The sequence below is a fragment of the Molothrus aeneus genome, chromosome 32 (assembly GCF_037042795.1).
Source record: "Molothrus aeneus isolate 106 chromosome 32, BPBGC_Maene_1.0, whole genome shotgun sequence".
NCBI lineage: Eukaryota > Metazoa > Chordata > Aves > Passeriformes > Icteridae > Molothrus > Molothrus aeneus.
Window position 1 is genome coordinate 1009942 of NC_089677.1, and position 15322 is coordinate 1025263.

A 15322-nucleotide genomic window follows, 5' to 3' on the forward strand; every position below is an offset into this window, starting at 1 on the left:
TGGAACTGGCTTCAATGAGAGGTAAATATCAGAGCTGAGGATGGCACAGAACAGGAAGGAAGGTGACAAACCCACAGATCTCTTCCTCAGCTCATATCTAGATCTGGACTCTTGCTAAACAAACTGCTTATGGGATAACACATTTACGAGTCAGGAGAAGTTCAAGGATCGTATTGTCAACACTTCCAGCAGATGAAGCTCTACCTTGCTCCTTGGCAAATGTCCTCCAGAACAAGCTCTGAACTCCTGAAATGATATCTTTGTGAATATATTGCCAAGGGAGGTTCATGTCATCTCCTCTAATTCGTGCTTTTAAACAACCATCTCATCTCTCAATTGCTTGCAACAGAAATAAATGACAGTTGACTTTATGAGTACTCTCTCAACAATGGGGAAAACAATAATAGATGTTTTCAAAGCTATAGAATTTCCCACAGAATAATAATTGAATGGCTGAGTTAGTTTTACTAATATGCAATTACCAGTTTATATATGCTTCTGGGGAAATACAGTGGTTTCAGGTGACAATCAGCCAACACAAAAACACTCTGAAGACCTCACCAAACTTTCCAGTACATCTGTGTCTAATCCACAAAGCTCTTGTGCATGAAAAAATCCAAACTCACAGCAAAAAAGAAGCCTTTAAGAGGCCCAGTGAAGCAGCTGAAGATGCTTCTGGCACAGGGATTCTGTTTCTTGATTGCCTTGCTTATGCTCCATGCAACCAACTGCACAGACCTGGAAAGGTTTAGAAAAGATTACAGGAAGGGATTTTTGGCAGAGCTACTGAGCAGACTGTCTCTGTGCATAGGACTGGGAGACTGCATCAACTCTTGTGTAAATTACGGTCAGACTTATCTTAAGGCAGCATCTCCAGTGGCACTGGACACCTACCTATGTATAGGCATCTGAATTGAGTCCTCTTTGCTTCTAGACCCACCTTTTGACAGCCTTGCCTACTTACTTGATCATTTCTTTGAGATAAGAACGTTCTCTCGTGATGTGCTTTTATGGCCAAGCATCAGTCTTGGTTGTGGGAGCCTGAAACAGCCCTGTCTCCAAAAATGCATTCTCAAGTAACTCCTAGGCCAAGAGAACTCAGAAACCTTTGGCTTTCATCTCAAAATCTGCTGTCTTTTCAGCATGTCTTGAATCAGCGTTATTTCAAAATTGTACTGTGACTGGCAAGGAGAAGGGACTTAATGCTGATCCCAAAATTTAATGCATCATCCAAAAACCTCCCAGAAATGAGCTTAAGATTATGTATTGATCAATTGGCTAATAACAACTTCCAAAAATAAAAACAAAAAACCAAACAAACCAAAAACCAAACCTTGGGCATCATGGTAGCAACAAAGTTTTTATGCCAAGATGTTGGCATAAAAGGAGTGAGAAGCCAAAAGAAAGAGAAGGTAATGAGCCTTCATTTAGACATCCAAGGGATGCCAGGAATATTGTTCTAGTCCTAGAGCTCTACAAAGAACACTGAACAAACTTGATTGTCCAATAGATGCAGCCTGTGGATCTCCAAACCCAGACCTCATGGCATCTCCAATATGCTGGAGCCATGGGTAGAGCACAGATTGAATTCCTGCTATAGTTAGTGCAGTACCCACGTAATGAGAGCACAGTGCTGATGACTGCTGTCTCTTTTTTTCCCATTTAATCAAGGGAATACAGAATCTCCATGTACCTGTCTCTTGGTGATACTTGAATGTTTCAGTGCTTCTGAGAACTTTCCTCTTCAATTTCACTCCCACACAAACCCACCAACAGCACCGAGCTGAGAAATTAATTCTGACCAGCTGTTCCTATTGAAGGGAGAGCACTTAACAGAACTTGCCACTGAAGATCCACTGCCATTGGAGAAAGGATTATAAGGATTATTTTTCCTATTTTTTTTTCCCCCTCTAGTTTCTGATATTCCTCCACTATGTGCACTCAGCTGATCAAATAAGTCATAACAGATGCTGCTTCAGAAGCTGAAGAGAGACGTTAAATGGTGGACAAATGTTGTCCAGGCCACCTGCAAATGTCTGGGGTTCACACTGTAGGAAAGAGGATGTTCTTGTAATTGTAATGCTGCTGCTGAAAGAAAATAATGTATTCTCTTTTTAAATCAGACGCTCTGAATTACCACATCAATATCTGTTAGCCTCATGGGGATTCTGGAAGTCTAGGACAATTCTTCCTTTTTTTTTGTTTGCCTGGCAGATACCCATATCATCCTCCCTCTACAAAGATGTGTTCACCAAATTAAACTGATCTGGATCCCTCTGGGATGGTACTATGCTTTCATCCCCTTCTGTTCCTGCCCTACACCTGGAGAAACGTTCCCACAGAAATTAGTATGGCTCCTTTTTATCATCAAACCTTTCCTCCTAATTATGCCTACGAACTGCTGGTGGTCAACCAGGCTGTGATGTATCCTCAACTCTTTCCACTTCACCTTTTATTCCCATTTTGCCTGCTCCTCCCTTTCTCCTGCCCATGCCTGCAATGCACTGGATCGTGTCTAACATGCAGATTGCAGGTTCTGCAGAGTCTGATTCCCTGTGCAATGACTACCAAAGTATTTATGGCAGCAATAAAACTTGAGGATGTAAAATCCTCTTTCCTCCTCTAATGATCTGGTACAGATGCTCCCGGTGATCTGGAAGCCAAATAGAATAGATATTTATAGGAGCCAGAAAATGAGCAGTTCGACTTTCCAACTTCCAATGGTGGATTTTGGAGCCAATAGGCAGCACAGAGTGTTCTGATCTCTGTCCTCTAAAGCAGTTACTGTGTGGAGAACAGCAGACACCTTCCTGAAATTGCCTTATATTTACAATAGCAGAAAAAGATTCAGTTTTGTTATGATCCATCCTGAATCTCTATCTATGTGTAAAATAGAAAATTTCACCTTGAGTTAAAGTAACTCATGACAAAAGACAGTGACATAAAATGCTTACTGAGGCAACAAACTCCTCCACACAGGAAAAAATGGAAACATCTTTACTGGGCAGGACTTTGGCTGGATTTTATGTATTGCTCTCAAAGTCATGATCACTCTGTTCAAGGCCAGGTTGGATTGGGCTCTGAGCAACCTGAGCCTTGGGCAGGGAAGGTGTCCCTGCCCAAGGCAGGGGGTTGGAACTGATCTTTAAGGTTCCTTCCAACCCAAACCATTTTGGGATTCTCTGAAAACAGCGTGGGTGATTGACTGGAGAAAAAACTGCCAGTCTCCCTCAATTTATTGCAGAAAAGAATGTGGCTGGGACTCCTCCAGTTCAGATTCCTTGGGCCTGTGGTGAATCAGTCAACAATAGAAGGGCCATACACAGTCAAACAGCTGCAGAGCTGCATTATAAAAGTGACATGACTCCTTTGCAACTCCCCAAGGCATTATGAGGTTTAATTACTGTTTTATTCTTGGGAATCCTTACAGAAAGGCAATCTGTTAATGACAAGAACTGTAAATATCATCGCTGCTGCTGGCAAGTATAGTCCTGGTAAAGGTGGCAACAAATGAGCCAGAGTAGCACACAGGAATTTCCTTTCCTCCTGCTTTCTATTCCCCTGCAACTGCATGAAGTCCTAGGGAAAGTTAACCTGGCCTACAGGCACTGGTCTTGTCATAATTCCAGGCTACAGGCCAAATCCTGGGGGATGATGTGGGCTAGCTCAAGGTACTTCAACAGATTTCATCCTTCCTTTCTATCTTGACCACTGTGAGAAGTTTGGAACTGATCCATTTGGGATTGATTGTACATGCTGCTTTGGTTTGTGGGTTAGTCCTTCTTGCCGCACAGTGCTTTGAGACACAATCTTCTATACACCAGTGTGGGAAAAACACAATGGTAGAGGATTCTTCTAGCTTGAAGGCAACAAACCACCCCTCTGAGAGGAAAACACTGATCTCTGCCACAGGAGACACGATGGAGTACAGAGCAGGCACTTACCTTGGAAAGAAAGCCTGGTTCTGAGCATGCAGGTCACACACTCTGTTTGTTAAAAAAATGGAGAATGTACAATTTGTCTTCATCTGTCTTAAAGCAGATGAAGGAAGCCTTTTAATGACTTTCTGTCAGGGGGAGATTTAGACAATTAGAATATGATATAATGACTCTGTAGCTAGCAAGGCCCAAACTAATGATATAAAGAAAGCAGACAGAAGAAAAAGGGGCCTCCTTTTGCAAAAGAATGTCTACATGGCTCTTGGGTTTCCTTAAGACTACAGAGAGTGTGCACTGAAATTAGGATAATCTGCTGAGCTCTCCAGGATGATAGTTCCATCTCTGTGCTAAGTAGGTAAGAAAGATAGAGAGATTTGGATGTTTCCAGCTGCCCCTTGGAAAAGCATCTCCAAAGGCATGCATTTAGGAATCTGCTGAGTGCCAGCACAGGCAGTCACCATGCTGGTTTGTGCAGTGCCAGAATTGCCCTCCACACAAGTCACCAACAGATCCCTCCGATCTGCTTACAAAAGTATTCACTTCAGGATTTCATGGCCTCATCTTCCCAGCCCCTTCCCCAGGAGCAATGTCTTAGCCAAAAACCAGCTGCCAGCAGTAAGAGGTGATGAGAGAAGGGCCTCATGTCACATTTGAGAGCTCGTAGTGGTTTCCTGGGGAGCTGGTGACACTCCTTCAGCACTGTGGGAGGGGTGCAGCAAGGTTTCCACCCCATGAATGGCAGCATTTTCTCATAGAGAGGACAGACCAGCTGTGGCCCTAAATTAATAGAATAACCCACCTTTCAGCACTATGAGGAAATCACCTCTGTTGGGGCCCTTATATCTCAGTTAAATGGGTTATCAGAATATCGTGTAGATCCCAGGCAAGTATTCATTCTCTCTGAGCTACCTGGAAATCAGCCATAGATGCCAGGGCTCAGCTGTGGAGTAGGGACTTATGCCAGTTATTTTATTACCTGATTTTGGGGTTCTTTGCCATGTAGCCATGAGTCTTTAGCCATGTCTCAGGCCTCACAGTCTCTTCTTCTATACTTGAGAACATTTAATAGCTGCAAGAAATCTGTTCTAAAATTCAGCAATAGGATCATAGACTTCTCTTGATTCTAGGATCATTTGGTCCAGCTCTTGGCCCTGTACAAACACCCCAAGAATCCCACCCTGTGCCTGAGAGCACTGTCCAAATGCTCCTGGAGCTCTGGCAGCCTTGGGGCTGTGACCATTCCTGGGGAGCCTGTTCAGTGCCCCAGAACTCTCTGGGGGAAGAAAATTTCCCTGATACCCACCCTAACCCTTCCCTGACCCAGCTCCAGCCATTCCCTGTGTCCTGTCCCTGGTCACACAGAGCAGAGATCAGGGCCTGCCCCTCCTCTTCCTCTCCTGAGGAAGCTGCAGAACTACTGTGAGATGTAACCCAGGATGCCCTGCAACTGGACTTTGGTGCTAAATTAAAGATTTTTTCCTTGTGGGTCATGAGAGGGAATGTTTCAGAAATGTTGGCACTATTTGTACCAAAATGGTCCAACTCACATATCTCCTGGACAGGAATGGCAAGTGTAAATCATAGAATAGCCTGGGTTGGAAGGCAGCTTAAAGATCACCCAGTTCCAACACCCCTGCCATTTGCAGGGACACTTTCCAGTAGACCAAGTCCCTTCCATAGATCCAAGAGAAGGCCTAAAGATGCTTAAGCCCAAGATGATGCATCTTAAAGGAATGCATTCACTGCCAACTATGATGTTCTGATTTGAATGCCACCCTCAACAGAATTTCACCCTCTTCTACCATCATTTCTTCCATGGTCTTTGCTCATACAGAGATTCTTATGACCTTATCTTTTCCTCCACAGCTCTTTAGTCCCCGGGTATACAGCATTTCATTTGATCTCTTCTGAAGCCTTTCAAATTTGCCTACTCCTCCATCAAAATGCAGTAACCAGTGACCAAACCCCATTTTCCAATAAAGAACACCTAAGGGGGAAAAAAACTTCAATCACTTCTGTCACTTCTCACCTTTTTGTTTTTTTACATATAGTACTCCTCTCCACAGTGTTAACTCTCTTAAAAACGTAGTAAAATGCTGAGAGTTTTGAGTAGTATAAGTTTGCATCATATTTATCTCAGAAATAAAGAGCTTGAGAATATTATTAGTAATCTTAGTGAAAATTTGTAATTAAAAACAAACAGAACAAAACAAAAAAAAACCCAGAAAATCAAAACCAAATCACCAAACAACCCTGTGGGGATTGCTTAGTCACTGCCTTGTGCTTTGTGCAAAATAAATAAATTTGTGCTGAGTAAATCAAATGTTAAATGCTGCTCCTGGCAGGAGGATATGCTCCTTTTGCAAGGGCTGAAAGGAGGATGCTCCTGGACAACTCTCGCCTGAATCTGACAGGGAGGTGATAGCAACCAGGCTTTGAGATGGACTGGCAGAGTCCTGTGCCCACACAGACCTGGCAGAAAAAAAGGTGGTAAGTCTGGAGCCCAGGCAGGTGTGGCATGATTGTAACCTGCCAGACTCACAGCATTCTACCTCTTTTGGCTACTGCAATTAATTAATTAATTGAGCAAGACTAGGGCTATGCACCATGTGCTTTTCTCTTATATTTTTTTAGACCTGGTTTACTTTCTCTTTTTTTTTTTTTCTTTCAGATTAACAGAGAATTGTCACTGACATCTCTGATCTCTGCTGAATTTCCATTTCCCTCAGGTGAGCAAATTACAAGGCCAAATCTATAAACAGAAAGCATTACATAATTTATTAAGACTGGAATTGAGTACCATCAGGAACTGTTACAGTTAGGATGGATCCTAAGCTAGTTTTTTTTTTTTATTATTTCTACCACTAGAGGCCTGTAATGTGCTGCACATTTGGAAAACTCTACATTATGTCAGTGGCACAAGAGTACCACAAGTACAAACCTTGCGCCATGATTGTAAAGAAGTTTCTACGTATTTAATACAGCTTCTGGAGACAACTTTTTGCCAATGGCAGAACAAGTTCAAATAAGCAACTTTTCAGCAGTTTAATAAGAGAAAACACCTAATAAGCAAATAATTTAATATTTATGAATATTAGCAATTTTCTTCAGCTCTCTTTAAAACCCATGGACTGATCTCTTGTGTAATATTGCTTAGATTGGGATTTACTGAACAGACACCCAGCTGGTTTCAAGTTAGGAATACATAGAAATTTAGGAATAAACATTCACATCTAGTGTGTTTGTGCACTTGTTTTGATAGTATAGCACATCTGACATCTTCACTTGTGTTAGTGGTCTGGAAAAAGTACTTCACCTATGCATGAAGGATTAATGCTATCAGAGAAATACTTTTTTATTCTAAAGTAATCATAAGAGGTGGGTATTTCCAAAACAATAGTGCTGTTTATAGCATGTTGGGGGGGGTTGTTTTGGTTTGGTTAGTTTTCATATTGATTTGGCCACCTGATCACTCTGCTTTGCTCTGATAGGCAAATTTTCTGCTTGTATAGAAACAACTTTTCTGTGGATTTCAGAGTAACCCCTGAGATCTGTCTCTAAGTGAATTTCTGTGGGTAAAAACAAGCTGACCATTCAGACTGTGGTTTTCTACGCCTGACATCCCCCAGTCCAGGTCTAATAATTACTCTCTTACAAGCTGGCCATCGGTCGATGGGCAGAGCCACTGACATTTCACCAATATTCATTTCGGAGCTGCTGCTTCATCCTGAAGAGAACATTTCTTCACAAGTCACCGCACACCTCTCACTGGAGATGTTTGCAGAGGAAGGCAAGAGATGGCAGCAGAAATTGCTTCCTGGGATAAGATTCATCTCACCTAAATTTACCCACCTGAAAGTTGGATGTCTTCAGCAACCCCACAGACTCTGGAGACAAACCAGTGTTATTGGGAGTTGAGTCACCGTGCCTGTCAGCTTTGCCATGAATCACCAGTTAGCAGTGCTTTGGTTTTGTACTGACAATATAAAGCACCCAGAAGAGCCCAGACAATTAGCTGAGACTTTATGCTTGAGTGTCATTGTTCAAAGGGGAAATATCCCTTCTGCTGCCCCAGTGCTGGGTATCGACGGCAGCACTTGCAATATGCAGCTGTGAAGCTCTTGGCTGAGGGCTCTATGAGGTAATTTCTTTGTGTGGGACATCAAGCAAGCAAAGTGAGTGTAAAGACCTGGAGATGCTTTGATTTGCTGGTGCTGCCTCCCCCAGTGCTGAGTGCTAAGTGACTACATAAAACATGAGGGAGTCAGACTTACCCAGAGCCCCATGGCCAGTCCTCTGGCAGCTACTGATAGCACAGGGCTGTGACATCCCCACAGGAGGTGCTGTGCTTTCCTGCCCTGACCTTCCCATGCTGGGGCACTGCCACCATCCTTCTCTGAGCCCAGATCCAGGGGTCACTGCAGAACCTGAGCTCAGCAAGGCAGTGAAAAAGCAAGGGGAGGAGGTGTTTTGGAGGTGGAAGTGCTTCCCTTGCCACCCAAGCTGAAGCCTGGAGGTGACTCATCCTCCTCTGCACCCGCTCTTGCACAGCTCCTTCACACGCTGTTCTTTCTTTCCTTCCCCTTCCTCTCCCTCTCCATAGAGGTGATCCAAAAAGTCCTTCTTTCCTGAGAAACAGCCTTTTTTTGCTTGGTCACTCGTGTATCCAGCCCTGGTTTTATGCATTGCTTCAGGCACTGCACGAGTTACTGCAAAACAGAGCAGCAAATCTGACACACTTGGTGGAATAAGCATTCCCAGTCAGGGGCTCAGCAGATATTAACTGATGTGGCTCCAGAGAAAATATGACCCTCAGTCCTCCATTTGTTTGGTTGCTGTCCCATCTCTTGGGACAGCAAATGCAAAATGCCCCTGGTGAAGACTTGGAAAGCAGACGGGTTTAAAGTGAGCACAGCTTTGCTGATTTTTAAAACTGTACTGCTTCTAATTCCCACCAGCATGAGAATGTTCGATAACAGCCTTATTGTGCGCTTCAGTGCCCAGCAAAGCCCATCTTCCCACACACAGCAAGGAGGTGTCTGCTAAAATTAAACGTCATTCTCGCTGGCATTGTAACACCCTGAATTTTCGTGCTGAAATGTGGCATGTGGAAGAGCTGATAAACAAATCCTCTGGGCTGAGCTTTCAAACAGGGGAAGGCAGTAAAGCAGAATTATGCTGCCTCTCCCCAGCTGTAGAATTGGGGCTGTAACAGACCATCTGAGCCTCGGTGTCCCTGGCATACTCATCCTAACAAAGCAGAAGTGCCAGAGGACTCGGTGACCCTGGGAAGCTGATCAGCTTCTCCCTTCAGGAAACTCTTACTATGGGAAGCGAGCATTCTCTTCCTGGGGCTGTTAAAGGATACACACACCCCTGGAGTCATCAGGGAAGGCTTCCCTCCTGTCTTTCTCAAGGCTACATCAGTAGACTGATGCAAACATTTCAAAAAACTACATGGGAAGTAAAGAAGCATCCATCTCATCCTAAGTCCTTCAGCCTGGCTGAGGCTGCCCTTGAGGCAAACAGCTTAGCTTTGCACACCGAGACAGGCTCCCTCAGCTGCTCTGAGCACGTGTGGCTCGTCTGACGTCAGCGGACACCAGCTGAGGCTCAGGTCAGGCCTTTCTCCTGGGCCCATATGTTTCACAGGACACCGGGGTCATACTGTTGCACTTGAAGGGGCACTCCACTCCTGTACTTAATAAAAAGCAAAAATGAGCCTTCTGGTAATGGAGGTAGAGCACCACAGTGTGCCTCCATTGTAAATTGTTCTCCTCCCTCAAAAAACATGGGGAACCATCAGAAAAAAGGGAGGTGATAACAATCCAGAAACCACAGCTAGGGATGAGATCCATCACCCAAATTTAATTTTCAGCACTGACTCTCCAATGAGCAGCTTGCTTTAGCCCTTCTGGAAAGTCCTTACCTTCACATGCAAGATGGACATTCACACCAATATCCTTTAGACAAGCTCAGACCACCACAGAAATGTATATAGTATCACGTTCTCTGATCCTGTTACACCTTCTTTGAGAAGGAAGGTGTTCCTCCTGTCTCACTGGAAACTGCAAGCTAAAGCTTTTGTGCTCTGGAGACTTCCCCTCATTCCTCAGTCTCTGTACAACACACCAAGAATTTAACACTGAGTTTATAAGTGGCTTCTAAATTAGGATTTTAACACAGATGATGAGAACACTTGCACTTACAGAATCACAAAATCCTAGGATGGGTCAGGCTGGAAGGGACCACAGTGGGGCAGCTGGGACCACAGTGGGTCACTGGTCCCACCTCCCTGCTCCAGCAGGGCCATCCCACAGCACAGGGCACAGGATTGTGTCCAGAGGGGTCTGGAATATCCCCAGTGAGGAGACTCCACACCCTCTCTGTTCAATCTATTCAGTGCTCAGTCACTGCCAGGACAGTTCTGCTTCCTGCCCAGGTGGAACCTCCTGGGCTCAGTCCCTGCCCGTTCCTCTGGTGCCATTGCTGGGCCCCACAGAGCAGAGCCTGGGCCCTGCTCGGAGCCCTCCCTGCAGGCAGGGACACCCAGGACTGAGGTGTGGGTTGGAAAGGGCCTTAAAAATTACTCAGTTCCAACCCCCTGCCATTGGTAGGGACACCTTCCACTATCCCAGGTTGCTCAGAGCCCCATCCAACCTGGCCTGGAACACTGCCAGGGATGGAGTAGCCCCAGCTTCTCTGGCCAACCTGTGCCAGGACCTCACCACACTCACAGGGAACAATTCCTTCCCAATATCCAATCTAACCTTCCTCTCTGTCCGTGTGAAGCAATTCCCCCTTGTCCTGTCACTCCAGGCCCTTGTCCAGAGTCTCTCTCCTTCTTTCCTGCAGGCTCCCTTCAGGCATCAGAAGGCCACAGTGAGGTCACCTCAAAGCCTTCTCTTCTCTAGGCTGAACAATCCCAATTCTCTCAGCCTTTCCTCCCAGCAGAGCTGCTCCATCCCTCTGATCCCCTTGGTGTCCCTGCTCTGGCCTGGCTCCAGCAGCTCCCTGTCCTTCCTGTGCTGGGATCCCAGGGTTGGAGGCAACTCTGCAGGGGGACTGAGCAGAGAGGGACAGAGGGGCAGAATCTCACCCCTTGATCTGCTGGAGTCCATGCAATAAAACATATGGACACTGGAAAAAATCCAAGCTTCTTTCTCTGCCCCCCCCACCCCGGGCCATTTCAGTTTCTTAGCTTATGGATATAAGTAAGGGACAACTCTCCTCAAGCTGATGGAATTTGTGCTACTACCAGCATTCTGTTCAGCATGCACACTCAGATGGGGTACGGCTACTGAACACATAAAACAGAGATGCCCTGCATGCAAACACAGCTTCTGTCTTTTCTGGAAGTGGAAGCCTCCACAAGGAAGTGATGGCACTCCCACCACAGTGGCACCCTTCCTGTTCCCATCCTGGAGCAGGGTGGGAAGCAGAGACTGACATCCCACTCCCAGCATCCTGCTCCCAGCCCACACAGCAAAGTCACTGAGGCAAAAGGCTTGCATGGAGCATGGAGGAGAAGGAGAAGGCAGGGAGAAAGGAAAGTTCCTTCTGGCTTTCAAAACTAAACACCAGATTTAGAGCTCATTAGCAGCTTATGCATTTGGTTTGAGCCAAGTTCAAGTCAGGCAGGTCCTGGGACTACAGCCTCTGCAGAGCTGTCAATGTCTTTCACTGCTGATCTGCAGTTCCTTAACATCAAATGGGGGCTGCTCAGGCATCCACCTCACTTGAAATCTGCTGCCCACAGCCTTAGGGAACAGCCATATCCTTGGGACCCTCATTCCCTCTTTTACCCCTATTCACAGAGAAGACAATGACTGCAAGAATAGAATGGAATAGAATGTAAATATTTCAGTTGGAAGGGACCCACAATAATCATCCAGTCCAACAGCTGGAGCATGTCAGGGCTGACCAAAGGTTAAGGACATTGTCCAAATGCCTCTCAAACCATGATGGACCTGGGGCATTGACCACCCCTTCAGGAAGCCTGGTCCAGGGTCTCACCACTCTCTTGGTAAAGAAATGCTTCCCAACATCCAGTCTAAAAATCACACAGGGCAGGGGAATATGCTTCATTTTCTGCTACTGCAGAGACAGAGAATGGGAAAAGAAAGGATAAATGCCCCCAGAAACCTTTCTCTGAAAAACAGACTTGGATATTTAAGCTACGACTGCCATTGTGCCATTGCTCATGCTGATATTTGTTGTTGTGATCAACTATTAAATTTAGGCAAGGAAACTCTCAAGTAAAGGCTGAATGAAGACCAGTTATTTATCATCTTTCCTTTTTTTTTTTTTCCTATGTGCATATTTGAGGGAGAGATGGCATAGAAATTACTGCTTTCTTTCCTTTCAACCCTTTTACCAGTCTGGGATTTCTGCCACGTGACTAAGTTGACTTAGAATTTTTTTCTATAATAATTAGGATTTATCTGAAGCTGCTCAAGTGATCTAGGCATGAGGATCTAGAAATGAAAGACAGGTTGTTACTGTGAAAGCCGTTATTACTTCAGTACCTGACCCTGATTGTGCTGGTCCTCAATTTCTTGTGAGAAATGACGGTAAATGACATCCAGTCCTCATGGCTTTTGACTATCAGTGTCTGGGAGGAGACCTGCTGCACTTACAAACTAAAATGAAGTCTGTCCCTCCCCCAGAATAATAAACCTCTCAAAACAGTGGACACCAAGACCTTCTGGGACTCCCATACATTTGTAGAGGATGTATGTATGCTGAGAGGGAATCCTGTCTGTTGTTGCCATCTCAAATGCACAGGAAACACTTCTTTTGTGGATATGAATCCTTCTGTTGCAATTCTCCATGCATAGGAGGTGGCAGGATTTCCTCTAAGAAGAAATGAAAGTCCTTGCATGCCCCCACACTGATCTATCCTTCAGAATTCCTGTAAGGACTTGGAGCGCCTTATTTGTCACTTGTTAATCAAACTCAAGGGGATTTTTAATGTGAAAAAAGTCCTTTGAATGAGACAGTTGAGTGCATCCAGTGAGGGTTGCTCTAAGATGCAGTCTGGCAGTCAGTACAGCTGATATTTGGTTCCAGAACTTTGACCGAAAGACTGACAACTTTTTTTTAGGATTTTTTTGAATTCTATGAAAAACCGGGGGTGGAGGGGGTGTGGAAAATTGCTCTTTTAAAAATTTTCCACATGCTGCCATAGAGCTCAGAGCAAGACTCACCAATATTTATGACTCCAGGGTCAGCACTGCTAATTGAATTAATTGAGGCAGTGTTGATTTGCATCATCAGAGAACATGACCCCAAAACATTGTATTTAAATTCATTTTCCCCATGTTTTCAGAGTTCTAGTGAGAGACAAACTGCCTCCCCCTCAGGAGTCATAGGGCAGGTACATAAAATAAGAGCTGTTTGACTCTCCCTGTACCATTAGGGGCAGGGAATGAGGAGAGAATATAGAGGGAGTGTGTTTGTCAAGGATGAGCAGGAAGGGGATGGAGATCTGCTGATGCTGACATTATTTCCATGATCTCCAGATCTTCCCTGCAGCATCCTACTAATCCCACCCCTACCAAGGCACCCCTTCCTCCAAATGGAGCACTTTGGGACCCTGCTGTGGCTTCTCTGCCAGAGCAGAATCACACACCAGTTCTGCTGTAGCAAGCAGGGATCCTCCTTGCTATGCATCTCTCCAGGATCCAACCCAGCAACTCTGACAATTTGTCCCTAGAGACTGATCACTTCCTGCCATGCTTCAGACACAGAACCTCCTGGCCATCCCACTTCTGCAGGGAATTTCTGGCTTCCCATCCCTCCAACTACTCTGCATCAAACCCAGTTAATGCCATCCACACAGCCCTGTAACCCAGGTGAACTCTGGCTCACCCTGCTAATGCTATCTGCTTACACCTCAGCTGCATCCTCCAAATGATGGCTGCTGGTAATTTAAGGCCTGGTCTCCCTTCACATGATTATATCATTCCTAGAAACTGTAGTTGGCTTTGTAATGGAGCAGGTCCTCTGTGCAGGTCCAAGGGCACTTTCTAGGATGCTGTGGTGATCCTCACAAATTCCCCTGTACTCCAGGTGTCATCTGATGTATCACCAGATGTCACTTGGCTTGGATGCAGAGTGCTGTGCACACCATGGGTTTTCCAAGTTCCCATACAATAAACCACTTGCTCATTCCCCTTGCTGGCTGTTGTTCATGAGAAGCATGAACATTGCAAGCCACAATTATAAGCTCCTGTCATTATATAATTCCCATGAAAAGGGCATGGGAGAAATTTGAGTGGGAGGTGTCCCTGCTCATGGCAGCAGAGATATGGACAAAGGATTTTCCACCCCTCAGTCCCTGGAATGAGCTCTGCTGAGAGAGGCTAACTTGAACTGCTGCCTGAATGCTGCAGAAACAAATTGACCAAAGCTGGCAGCTCTGAACCATTGGTAGTCACACTCCCAGAATGGCCATCAGCTGCCACTTTGACAGGAATCCAGCATTGTTTGGTGGCATTTACCTTAGCGGACAGATATTTCTCTGCATCAGGGAGAGCAATTTAAGCTTTCAGAACTGTGTCTATATGTTTATTGCTTTTTTCTGCATTCAAGAATTATTCCTGTCACAGCTCAGACTCTGACTCAACTTAATTAACCTTGGAAAGGTCACCTCACAGAAACTTAGGTAGATGAAGGACAGGAAGTCGTACACCATTTCCTGCCCTTCCTTTCTCCAGAAGGGAAAGTCTAAACATGTCCATGCTTGTCCCTGGCTCTGGTTCTGTGCAGGGCCAGGAGTTGGACTTGATGGTCCTTGTGGGTCCCTTCTAACTCAGGATATTCTGAGATTCTGTGAGATGACATTATATTAGCTATGACTGTTCAATTTTACATTTATCTGTAGCCAGCAGAGAAACCTTCCAAAACAGTGCTTCTTCTCTTTTCCTATGGTGATGAAATATGTTTGAAAAACAGTGGAAGCCACTGAATTAGCTGGGAATGCTGGCCTTCAGGCAGTGTGCTCCTGGACATATCAAATTTAGTAATGTGTATTTAATAGTATGGCATTAAGATGATGTTGAGCTGGTTTCACCCTCATAAATCACACATCTCACTGCATGACCCAGCAGGATTGTTCCAGTTTTGTTTCAATAATATTTAAGGGACTAGGCCAAGTTAACAGGCTAACTTTCATGCAGTTCATGCCTACAAGTACAGCTTTGCCTGATATTTCTATGTCTCATCCAGCAGTTCCTGGATTCTTTACGAGATGGCAAAAGTGAGGTAACTATAATCCATTGTTAACTGTGTTTCTGTTAACAATAAAAATCATCATGGATTTGCTGTCTGTAGAGCACCTGACTATCCTTCCTGGAACAAAGATGCTGTAGAAGCCATTA